At 39.3% G+C, this 12,781-nt stretch overlaps 1 protein-coding gene across 3 annotated transcripts in view; it reads right to left on the reverse strand.

Moving 5' to 3' along the window:
• Nucleotides 1-4,326: 4,326 nt before the first annotated feature.
• Nucleotides 4,327-12,781, reverse strand: part of LOC137636070 (tRNA (uracil-5-)-methyltransferase homolog A-like) — a 40,041-nt gene continuing 31,586 nt past the window's right edge. For all 3 annotated transcript variants that reach the window (XM_068368496.1, XM_068368498.1, XM_068368497.1), the window contains exon 9: nt 4,327-5,957. The gene's annotated coding sequence lies outside the window, so the exon portion shown is untranslated. The remainder of the gene's footprint in view (nt 5,958-12,781) is intronic.

The raw sequence follows: 12,781 nt of genomic DNA on the forward strand, positions 1-12,781 counted from the left end.
TGCAAGAGTTGATGGGAGAAGTACGAGAGGAAGGCCAAGGTTTGGGTGGATGGATGGAGTGAAGGAAGCTCTGGGTGATAGGAGGATAGATGTGAGCGAGGCAAGAGAGCGTGCTAGAAATAGGAATGAATGGCGAGCGATTGTGACGCAGTTCCGGTAGGCCCTGCTGCTGCCTCCGATGCCTTAGATGACCGTGGAGGTAGCAGCAGTAGGGGATTCAGCATTATGAAGCTTCATCTGTGGTGGATAATGTGGGAGGGTGGGCTGTGACACCCTAGCAGTACCAGCTGAACTCGGTTGAGTCCCTTGTTAGGCAGGGAGGAACGTAGAGAGTAGAGGTCCCCTTTTTGTTTTTGTTTCTTTGTTGATGTCAGCTACCCCCCAAAATTGGGGGAAGTGCCTTGGTATATGTATGTATGATGTAATTTCTTAAGTTGCACTTTTGGTAAATTGTAGTAAATGGAGTTACAATAGTCAATCCTGGTAATAACACAGATTCACTAGTTTCCTTACAGAAAGTTCATCCAGGTACTTCTTTATAAAAGCAATTTTTCTAAGATGATAGCCAGCAGTTTTTACTACATTATCTATTTAGTTCAATGATGATTGTTGCCGTGTTTATTTGGAGAAGCAGGAGGCCTATCATCTTTAGAAAGGTAACAGATCAGATTTAACTTGGAATAACTATACTAACTTTAGAGCTTTTCCTCAGAGAGTTTATGCTTCAACTGAAAGGGAATACAATTTAGCTATAAAAGAAATACTTTCCTGTACAACGCAGGAACATGAGCGGTGAGGTACCCTTAAATCTGCAATATTTGGCGTAGACGTAGCAATTCCTCCTTTATTTAAACCAGATGGCTGTCACTCTCTCTCCAAAGGAAAAGTCAACCCTTTTGACTGACGTGTTAGACAGTAAGCATTGTAATTTGAAACTTGATCTTCCTCATTCTTATTTTCCAGAGGCTAAACTAACTAGTTTAACTTTTCAGTCTTGTAAAATTAAAGCTCTTTTGATGGTCCTCCTTGATGCTTTGGAGGTGTAAGCCTAAATGATATTTTCCTTTTGTTTTTTGTTATAATGAATGCAGATTTCTTTGCTCCTAATTCATTTATCATTTTCTGCAAGTTAGCAAGATGTTCTTTCTTTCAACACTTGTTGGAGAATTTGTAATGGTATACCATCACAGTATGTAAATGTGTTTGTGGTAGCTCAAGACCACTGATTACCGACCAATTTCCATAACTCCCATATTATCTAAAGATCTTGGACGTCTTTTGGTAAAACACAAAAAGGTTTGTTGAAGGTAATCATCTGTTCCCTAGTTTGCTATCTGGCTTCCGTAAAAGTCTTGGAGTACGTGATGCCCTTCTTACAATCCACAATGCTGTGAAGAAATGTCTTGATTGTGGTCCGGACGTTCATATGATTGGCCTTGATTCTAATGCTGCCTTTGGCTGTATTAATCATGAAGCCCTTGTTTTCAAATTCAAACAGTTGGGAGACGGTGGGTCTTTTCTTAGCATCATCATTGAATCTTTAAGTAATAGATAGCAAAGTTTTTTGTTGATGGACACCATCGCAAGTACACTATAGGAATGTAATATCTGGTGTTCCTCAGGGTAGTGTTCTTGGTCCATAACTTTTCAGACTATATACACATGACATGTTTGGCCTAAAAAACAAGCTCATTGCATATGCAGTTGATGCTACTCTCTTTGTATCAATTCCATCTCAAGAATGTAGATCTGGGTTATTAATCCCTTAATACTTATAGCCAAAATTAGTTCATGGTGCAAATAATGGGACATGAAGTTGAACCGTAACAAAACTCAAAGTATGATTGTAAGTAGGTCTAGGACAGTAGCTCCTCAACATCTGGATCTCAGCACTGTTAATGAGTTTTTTTTTAACTCTGTAAGACTTAAACTTTTAGGTGATTCTTAATAGCAAATTTACATCTGAGAAACACATTAGGTCTGTACCAACTGCGTGTCACACGATCGTACATAGTTCATTTTGTGCTTGTATCTTCGCTCTCCCTTCACACTAAATGAACTATGTACAATCGTGTGACATGCGGTTGGTACATGTGGTGACCCCGGAGTGACCAATGTGATGGTCCGTCAACGCACAACCTTCTCTTGGCCCGTCACAGGTCAGTCTCTTCTTCAGTTCCACAAAAAATTAGCTTACTGAGGAAGTCTTTCAAGATTTTCGGTGATCAATCGATTCTGAAGCGTTTTAATTCTTTCATTTTAAATGTTTCAAGTATTGTTTTCCTGTCTGGCCTTCAGGTGCTGAATCTCATCTGAACTTAATGGACAGGAACTTACAATCTATCAAATTCTTTTTTTCTTATCTATATATCAATCTCTGGGACCATCGTTGCATAAGATCTTTCATAATTCTGACCATCCTTTGCATTCAGATTTTCCTGACAGCACTATCCTGTTCATACTACTAGATATGAAGTTAATTCTAATCGTGATGCCTTCTCCATCATAAGGCTCAATATCCACAGTGTTGTCAAAGTTTTATTCCAGCTGTGACCATGTTGTGGAATGATCTTCCTAATCGGGGACTGTTCTTGAATCGGTGGAACTTCAAAAGTTCAAACTTGCAGGGAATGTTTTCTTGTTGAACAGGCTGACATAAGTCTCTTTTTATAGTTCATTTATAAAAGATCTTTTTTTCAATGTTGTTACCGTTCTTAAAATATTTAATTTCAATTGTTCATTACTTCTCTTGTAGTTTATCTATTTCCTTTCTAGGCTATTTTTCCTTGAGCTTATAACTTCTTTCATAGTTTATTTATGAAAGATCTATTTTTCAATGTTATTACAGTTCCTGCTGCTTCTTCCAATGCCTTAGATGACCGCGGAGGTAGCAGCAGTAGGGGATTAAGCATTATGAAGCTTCATCAGTGGTGGATAATGTGGGAGGGTGGGCTGTGGCACCCTAGCAGTACAAGCTGAACTCGGTTGAGTCCCTCGTTAGGCTGGAGGAACGTAGAGAGTAGAGGTCCCCTTTTTTGTTTTGTTTCATTTGTTGATGTAGGCTACCCCCCAAAATTGGGGGAAGTGCCTTGGTTATAGCTTCGTGCTTTTCCAACTAGGATTGTAGCTTAGCTAGTAATGATGATAACAATAATAATACAGTTTGTTTGTAGTTATTATAGACTAAGGTTTAAAATACAGCACTGCGATTTCGTCAGCTGATTTCCAGTTTTAGCAGACAACATTATCGCATTCTTAAAATTGCACACATACGGATAACAGAGTATTGTTTATATAATATCTTAACGTATTCAAAATATCTTCATAATGAATATTACTTTAGCATCAATATGTAATAGCATTCCATAGTTTTCATTTACAGTACTGTAGTTCCTTAATAACTACTATTAGAAGTTATTATATGACACATAGGGCACCTCTGAGAGAGAGAGAGAGAGAGAGAGAGAGAGAGAGAGAGAGAGATAAAAAATTTTTTCTCTCTCTCTCTCTCTCTCTCTCTCTCTCTCTCTCTCTCTCTCTCTCTCTCTCAGAGGTGCCTTACAATACATATAGTATATAAAGCAGAAGGTACAGAAATCTTTTTTCCTCGCAAACTATCTATTAAATGCTACATTCAAAATAAACTCGTACTTTGCTTAAATCTACGTTCGACCATAGGCCGCAGTTGAAACACGTCATTCGATTTTGTCAACCGGTCTCTAGTTTTAGTCAACATAACGTATTTCTACTGAAAGATGTCTAAAATAATCCTGGATTTCAACGTTAACCCTTTTACCCCCAGGCTATTTGGAACTTTCCAACCCTTAATCCCCAGGGTTTTTTTTTTTTTTTTCAAGCACATTTTGCTATATATATTTTTTAAATTGCTCTAACAGCCTTAATTTTTGTCATAGAGAGGTCAGGTTGGTCACATTCTTTTGGAAAATGCCTGAAGTTTCTCATAAAGTATTCAAAAATATGCAAAAAAAAAAAGGTAAATATCAGTTTTTTGCAAGGACGTACCAGTACGTCCATGGGGGTAAAGGGACGAGTTTTGTGAAACGTACCAGTACGTCCTTTTGGGAATAAAAGGGTTAACTGAACTTCATTTAATCATTTTCATACTTTTCTATTACGGAAAGTCCTCGACTCACAAACTTGATAAGTTCCAAGAACCTGTTTGTAAGTCTAATTTTGTTAAATTTTCATCGAACTGAAATACCTACAATTTTCAGCTGCAAAACTCAACAAATAGTCCCACGGGTGCTAACAAAGAATGACGGGAGAAGGATAGGTAGTGGAGGTGGTGGTGGTGGTGGTGGTGGGGGGCAGTAACTGTAGTGAACGAGACCTCGTAGTAACGGGGGATTTTGAGGAGGGAGAAGTCTAATTGGAAAGGGACCTCTGGGAGTGGTATCACTCGCCCCAGTTTTAATACCGACACCCTTTAAGGGTGAGCGAGCTGGGTATATTCCTGGCATTCCATGCAACTTTTTTCTCTGGTATATTTAGCAGTATTTATACCTTTGAAATGGTGCTTTAATGAGCATTTCACGGAGTGACACGGGTTGAGCCCAGAAAACAATGTTTTGCTAATGTATTTCATGAAGAACTTTTGATACAATACCCGAGATTTATGATTTCAATTGGATTAGAGTTTGTATCTCCAAAAGTTTGTAAGCTGGGAACCTTCTCTTAAGGTATATTTTAACATCAATTACCAATTGCTTTCATTTTGGTTTTGCCGTCCCGCTGATCTCAAGGCGATGACGGTATCCAGATAATGCTCACCTATAATTAACAGAGTATCGTTTATATAATTTCCTAACTTATGCAGTATTACTAAATTTCACAATTTTTAATACGGTGCTGTACAGTATTTTGTCTTGGGCTTTTTAAACACTACGCTGTATTTGGCCATTTGGAACTCAAAATTTTACGGCTTGATTCGTGTTTTATTTGGTCATTCGGAACTCAACATTTTACATCTTGATTCGTGTTTTATTTGGCCATTTGGAACTCAAAATTTTACATCTTGATTCGTGTTTTATTTGGCCATTTGGAACTCAAAGTTTTACGTCTTGATTCGTGTTTTATTTGGCCATTTGGAACTCAAAATTTTACGTCTTGATTCGTGTTTTATTTGGCCATTTGGAACTCAAACTTTTACGTCTTGATTTGTGTTTTTTGCCAATTTTTTAATAATGTACATTATTTTCTGCCAATTTCAAATGCTAATTTTCAAGTGTTTTGACTTGTGCTTTTTAACATTACGCTCTATTTGGCGATTTAAAGCTCAATTTAAAGCTCTGAATTTCTCGTTTTCACCAATGTCGTAGCAACGTTGCCAGACATACTAGTTGTAGTCACGGTCATAAGTCGACGAGTATCTGTGTATGGCTCAGGAAATATTAAAAGTAAAAAGCTAAACGGACCTGGGGAAGCCATTTTTAAAATCTCAAAAGGATCCTTCTCCAAATAAGCCTTGAATACCATGAAATTACTAAAGAGATAGTAACAGAACACTTTAGGTTGAAAGACCTGGATCCTAGGAAAGGACAAACCAATCAATAATGAATAAATGAATACCTATAATCAATCATATTTCGGGTAATATAACCACTCGGTTATTGAGCAGAATACGGACAACTTCCATGCAAGTAAGAACTTATTTTCTCAAAATAACTTGAGAATTACCATTGAATTACCAAACGTTCGGGCCATCATGCAATACTCATGTGCACAGTGAATTGATTTAAAAGATTTATAATGATGACCTTCGATCAAAGGGATTAGCCGGTGATGAAGTGTGGGACAGAAGTAGATGGAGAACGCTGGCCAGAAACATCGACCCCACATAGAAGTGGGAAAGAAGAAGAAGAAGATACCGTCTATTGTCTCTTGAAAGATTAATCTTCGGTGATGTTGGTCTTCAACTTTCTACGCACGTCGATAATCTGGAAAATAAAAGAACATATTCTAGTTATGCTTTTAAGAATGTTCTAAAATAATACAGATGTGGAGAGATTTTAAAATAAGCATTTTATATATATCACAAATTCCATTCAACAAGTGGACTTTTTCATACATTTAAAAGCAATATACATTACTGAACTTGCATATTTTTAATAATACCTTAATAATTCTGAGTCTATTTACATAATTCTGAACTTTTGAATGCATCAATCTTTATAAAAACATGTCATTCAATTATTCAAAATTTAACTTGTCTGCCAATTGATCTTTATTTGAAATGAAATCCATCATGTAAGTTGTAAAGTCCAGAATAATAATAACTGAAAATTCTAACATTCTGGAATAAGCATCACACTCTCCAATCAAAAGGCAATAAGTACATAAGTACGGCACTGTACTATGAATTACATTACGACCTTTTGTATCTTGGATATGATAACCATAATCTAGATTCAAATCCTAAAGGTTTAAATTAAATGCAGACCACAATAGTTACACCTTGGTAATGAATCAGTGTTTCATAGTATACAACCCAATACAGTGATGCCTCAGCATACGAAAGTAATCCGTTCAGGATACGGTTTCATATGCTGATTTTTTCGTATCTTGAGTCGCGTTTTATATGTAAATAGCCTAATCCGTTCCAAGCCTTACGAAGACACCTTTTCTTTCATAAACACGCTAAACTGTAGTAATAAACATGCAATGCAGCCATTTCTATCATTCAATAATTAACCCAACCATTAAAAACAGCCGAATCCATTCCAGAAACCACCATGAGATTATTCAATAAAGTAGTTATAGCCTAGTTATCCCCTCCAAGCCCTAAGAAAACTGTCCGTTTTCTTTACTACTGTATGTAAAGCATTTGGATCAGTGAAGGTGTATTATTACCTGTACACCTAAATAAAGGGTTGATACCCTGAAAAAAAAGGTACTGTACTCTCGTCAACGAGTTGGGATCTCGTAAGCTTTTCGTATCCGGAAAATTTTTTCGTTTACTGTACTGGGGCATAAAAATCTTTGTATCGCTTTTCGTACCCTGAATTTTTCGTAAGCAGAAACTTTCGTATCCAGAGGTATCACTGTATTTTCTTTATATGTATTTAGAAATGAATCCACATGACAGAATTTCCCAGCCAATAAATGACAAAATAAATGGGAATAAGTATAACCAAGGCCTGAAGAAGCACTTCAAAAATTGAAGAGTTGCAGAGGTACCAATCTGAAGTGGATCCGACTGAGGAGAATGAATCCCTGTGGGAGTTCCCTATAGGAAATATAGACATGAAAATTCAATCAACAACTTTTTTGTAGCGAAACATTGCAACGACGATGTTAGGGTTGCTCATTCGCACGCTTATCTATTCGTTGTTTGTTGGTTATGTCATTGTTAGAAAACTATTGCTTGTTCCTCATTGGCCCGTTTGTTTTCGAAGTCAGAATAGATTTGGTCTGGCTGGCTCCTGGGGCTTTATGCATACTGTTGGATACATCTTAGCGTACGCACCCCAGTAGCTCCGTTGAATTACCAATAGCAGTGGGTGTCGGATCTATCACAGTCTGTGCATTCATGTTTTGTAGTTATTAATTGTGAGTGAACGGAGACATAACAGACGGCAAACTTTTAACCCTTTTACCCCCAAAGGACGTACTGGTACATTTCACAAAACTCATCCCTTTATCCCCATGGACGTACCGGTACGTCCTAACAAAAAACTGCTATTTAAATTTTTTTTTGCAATTTTTTGATAATTTTTTGAGAAACTTCAGGCATTTTCCAAGAGAATGAGACCAACCTGACCTCTCTATGGCAAAAATTAAGGCTGTTAGAGCAATTTAAAAAATATATACTGCAAAATGTGCTTGAAAAAAATATAACCCCCTGGGGGTTAAGGGTTGGAAATTTCCAAATAGCCTGGGGGTAAAAGCGTTAAAGAAAGAGGGAAACTTGCTCTATCCTGCAGGGTTCAGAAGAGCGAGCATAATACTAGAGGCTTCCGTATAATGACACTTATGACGAGATCTAACAAGACCTTTACAATGTTGAAATGTATGGACTTTGGTGAAGCGATCATTTGGAGGAAGGCCTTGTCTATCACTACTGAAGATATGGGAAACTAAGTTGCATTTACCTAACACAAATCTTCATTAATACCTTACAAAAAGACTTTATACTCTATTTATTCCTCACAATTGCAACTGATTCCTTAAACAGGACGCTAGCATTCCAGTTTCCTCGAGTTCATATCGTGAACTTCCGCCCACCCCTTGCACTTATGAATTCATGGTTATTTCTGTGACCTTTCTAGTTATGATCCACCCTAATTGAAAACACCATCATGCACTCACGGGACCTTCCTAGTAGTATGGCAAATACTTGTTCATCTCGCTTCCAATGACAGAGGTACGACTACTAAAAGGTTTTGAAAGAATGTCCACAATGACATCACTTCTGCAATCTTCTGTTACCTTGACCTCATATGACCTATGACCACATGTAACCAACACTCTCAAGGAAAACCGAGGTTGTAGCAATTAAACCCTGCATCTTCATATCCCCAGTGACATAAGCACCTCAAGAAGGATTGTCATATTCATGCATGAAGATCCATCAAATTTCATTGATAGATTTTGGAATAATAAGGTAAATCCTTGCACCTCACACCGCCATCTGTCATTTACTATTTCTAAGGGTAGGGAAACAGTTGTTGGGGTTAACTGTATCAAAACCTGCCACTCTTTTACTAACTGTTTTTTTAAAGATGTAATTGAGTATCAGTGAATCAAAATTTCCCCTGTAATATGATTGCCCAACAAGTTAAACATGCACAACTGTAATCTCATCAATGGTTTCCTCTGTATTCATACTTGATACCAGCTAATTCCAAAGGTATCCAACACCGAATTTCTACCGACCAGGATGCAAGGTCTAGAAAAGTTCATGTAGCAATCAGGGAGTTACAAACGGATAATGGATCTTCTATCCCTATGTATCAGGGATCCCCTAGGACATCTCAATACGTAAATCTCATGGTTTGAGGGAGACACATTTCCTTCGAATGTTCATTTTCTGTTCCCTTTTAACTGAATATCTGGTCAACAAAGGACAGTGTGTTGGTATAAGCCAAATAACAGTGATCCTTTTGTAATACATTCTATGAGCAATGGGTCAATTCTGATGTTCCTTCTATAAATCCAAAAAGAATTCTGGTAATCCTTCCTCAGACAACTGCGAAAACTGAGCTGGCGTTTCATTTACAAACAGCTGTGCGAAGTGGGATTCCTTTTGTTATAATATCAGTACCAGCCGAACTCGATTGAGTCCCTTGTCAGGATGGGAGGAACGTAGAGAGGAGAGGTCCCCTTTTCTGTTTCACTTGTTTGATGTCGGCTACCCCCCAAAATTGGGGGAAGTGCCTTGGTATATGTATGTATAATATCACATTACAATACTAACCTGCATTGGGATATAACCACTTGCACACTCTCTAAAGACATATAGTATTACAAAACAGAATTTCCATATCACCTAAAGAGCCTTTACAGGAATTAGTGTTCTTTTTTTCTTGAAGACCATCTGCATTCTTATTCTAATAAAGTATTAAGATAACAACCAGCCCATTACCGAAGGTCCTCTACTAAATGCGCCACAAGTGTGTACAAGATTTCCGTTAAGACGTGGAACCCGAAGCTCTTCATAAGTTTAAGACGCAACTGCTTGTTTCAAGGGCCTCAAACTATAATCACCATATATTTAACCCAGTTTACCAACTGTTCAAGAGTCCATATTGCCACAAGATGATCTGTTTACCTTCCTATCTGTAGTTTTCTAATAAGTTACAATTCAAAAGGTTTCAATTTTCAACTTATGGGCTTCCTATTCCATGGAACAGTATCATTTGCTTCATGTGAACACGTATCCTCACTGTATGACACTGATGACGATAAGAGAAATTATGTTACGTGTATTAATGGTAAGAAAAAATATCCTTATGGTTTTCCCCATATGGAAAGAGAAAACGAGATAAAATAACTGTTGCCTATCGCTACACAACTTATGAAATTCGTGACATATTAAAAAGAAAACCAAAAGAAAGCATGAATGGGATAATCTGTACTCAAAACTAAAGTTACAGACCAAAAGTGCTGTGGCCTGATTGGTAACGTCTCTGCCTGGTGTTTGCCAGTCGGCGGATTCGAGACCCGCTCAGACTCGTTAGTGCCATTAGTGTCTGCAACCTTACCATCCTTGTGAGCTAAGTTTGGGGGGTTTGGGGGAGCCTATAGGTCTATCTGCTGAGTCATCAGCAGCCACTTCCTGGCCCTCCCTGGTCCTAGCTTGGGTGGAGAGGAGGCTTGGGTGCTGATCATATAATATATGGTCAGTCTCTAGGCCATTGTCCCGATTCCTAGGGCAATGTCACTGTCCCTTGCCTCTGCCATTCATGAGCGACCTTTAAACCAGACTATCTAAACAGCCAGAGAGCAAAGACCTATTGTAATAAGGAAGAAAAAATTCTTGGACTTTTATATTTCCAAATTTCATCGCTCAGTAGAATTGACGACAGCTCGTAACAGAGCGAGCACAAATCCGGGAACCAAACCATGTACTGGGCCTGTCCCGGTTCCTGGATAAAGGGAATGGAGCATTGCGCATGAGACCGGCAGAGGTCATGCCCAACGGGGTCGTTGAACGAGGCAGGGCATCCTTCGGCAGTACAACGGGCCTTCTGTAAAAGAAAGGAGACATGAGTCTGGTGTTTCTTGAAACTCTGATAAGGGGATAAAAAACCCTATTATTCTAGAGTTCCGGCACTCACTAAATTCCCTAAGCACCAATATTGCATTGAACTAACAACCGAATATTACTTTTAAGATGATACCGCCCCATACCATTGTTGGCACTTCAATATTCAATTGTTTGTATATTTGTAATTTACCTAACGTCTGTTAATGACATAAGGATAAATAACTTAAAGCAATCTGCCGACCTCCGAGGGTCGGGGAAGCAGTGACATGCCCTTAAAATAAATATAAACACCAGCCTTAGCTAAAGGCAAGGCAAATATAAGTGTGAAGTGTATGGGCGACCTCCGGTGAAGCCGGAGCGTAATGAGACGTCCTGAATAAAGCAGCCTTAGCTAAAGGCAAGGCAAATATAAGTGTGAAGTGTATGGGCGACCTCCGGTGACGCCGGAGGATAATGAGATGCCCTGAATAATTAAATTGTGGCTAATAAAGGGATTTTGACGAAGGAAAAATCTATTTCTGGGGAGAGACCTGTGGCGCCCGGTGAAAAGAGTCCTTCTTATATACCTTTTCTGATAAAACCTTCCAATTATACCAGAGAAAGATAAAAGCATGGAATGCTGAGGTTACAACCCTTGCGCGAGCACCTTTAGGGTGTCGTGTATAAAGCAAAGGCGCGTGAAATCCACTATTCACAGGTTGTCTTCCATTTAGTTAATTCCTTCGTCAAAGGGATGGGCCGATACAAAGGCCCTTGCCAACCACCAGCGCCACACCACCCACGCCACGACGCGAGCGCCATCTGAACAACATCCTTCTGTATTGGCCATGATGGCTTGGAAAGGAAAGGGTGGGATTGTGTAAAATAAAGGGGAAGGGTTTCACCGGGCGCCACAGGTCTCTCCCCAGAAATAGATTTTTCCTTCGTCAAAATCCCTTTTCTGGGTCGATCTGTGGCGCCGGGTGAAAATGTACCAGAGAATGCCTTCCAAGCCCAACAATAACTAATTTAATGAGGGGAGAGAAACAACACCATGTAAAGAAAATCATAAATAATTAAGGTAAACAAACATGATAACAGGGAAGCCTCCGAGTATCAGAGGAAACATGCTACAAAACTGACATGGCTAAGAATATCCCAACCCTGTAACAACGGTAATCAATAATAGTTACAAACATAACCTAATATGTAATAAACTTAGGGCTAACGAACCACCAAGGAAGCGGCGTCGTGGTGCGAGTGGCGGGTAGGAGGGAGAAGAAAAGAGATGGATGAAAGGAAGAACAAAAGATCACTGGGGAGAGATACGGCTCCCAGCTGCCACTGTTGGGTATTTAAGAGCCTGTAAGTTCATTAGATAGTGGCGTTTGAAGACCATAGGAGATTCCCAACCCGTGAACTTTATAAGGTCATCAAAGTCCATCTTCTGGGGGAAATGATCCCGGATTGGCTTGTCAAACGAAGTATAGGATCTATAGCCTAATACCACGTATGGGAATGGTACCTCCTTGTTCCCTGATAAACAAGGGGCCAGACGATCGGGTAGCAGTCGTGGCTAAAAAGGCCCTGAGAGTGGTGACCGGACATAGAAAAGTATCTTGGAGAAGAGGAATAACTTTCCAAGGGGACCACCTATTTTGGGGGTTAACGGCCGAATCATATTGGCGAATTGTCGAGTCCCTTTGACTGATTCGATGAAGAAATCGTTTTCCGGTTCAATGTTCGAGTCTCTACGAGCTGCCAACTTCCTGTAGTCCACAAAGTTAGGGTTTTGGACATCCTTGAGTAATCTGACACAGTGAGTTTGGAATACTCGGGTCAGTTTGAGGAACGGAATCCGGATGGGACGGAGTTTCCACTCGAGGAGGAGAGGAAACCAACTGTTCTTGGGCAGTGAGGTGGTACTAAAACCACTGCGCCCCGGAAGGAGCGCAGTCGGTGTTAAAGTTTTTAGAAGATTCACTGGGAGAGATAGGGAAATCTTCCTCTAATGGTTCCAATCCCGGGGTAATGCGTCCATGGCATGAGCCCGAGGGTCCAGGATTGGGGTCA

This window comes from Palaemon carinicauda, unplaced genomic scaffold (assembly GCF_036898095.1).
Source record: "Palaemon carinicauda isolate YSFRI2023 unplaced genomic scaffold, ASM3689809v2 scaffold222, whole genome shotgun sequence".
NCBI lineage: Eukaryota > Metazoa > Arthropoda > Malacostraca > Decapoda > Palaemonidae > Palaemon > Palaemon carinicauda.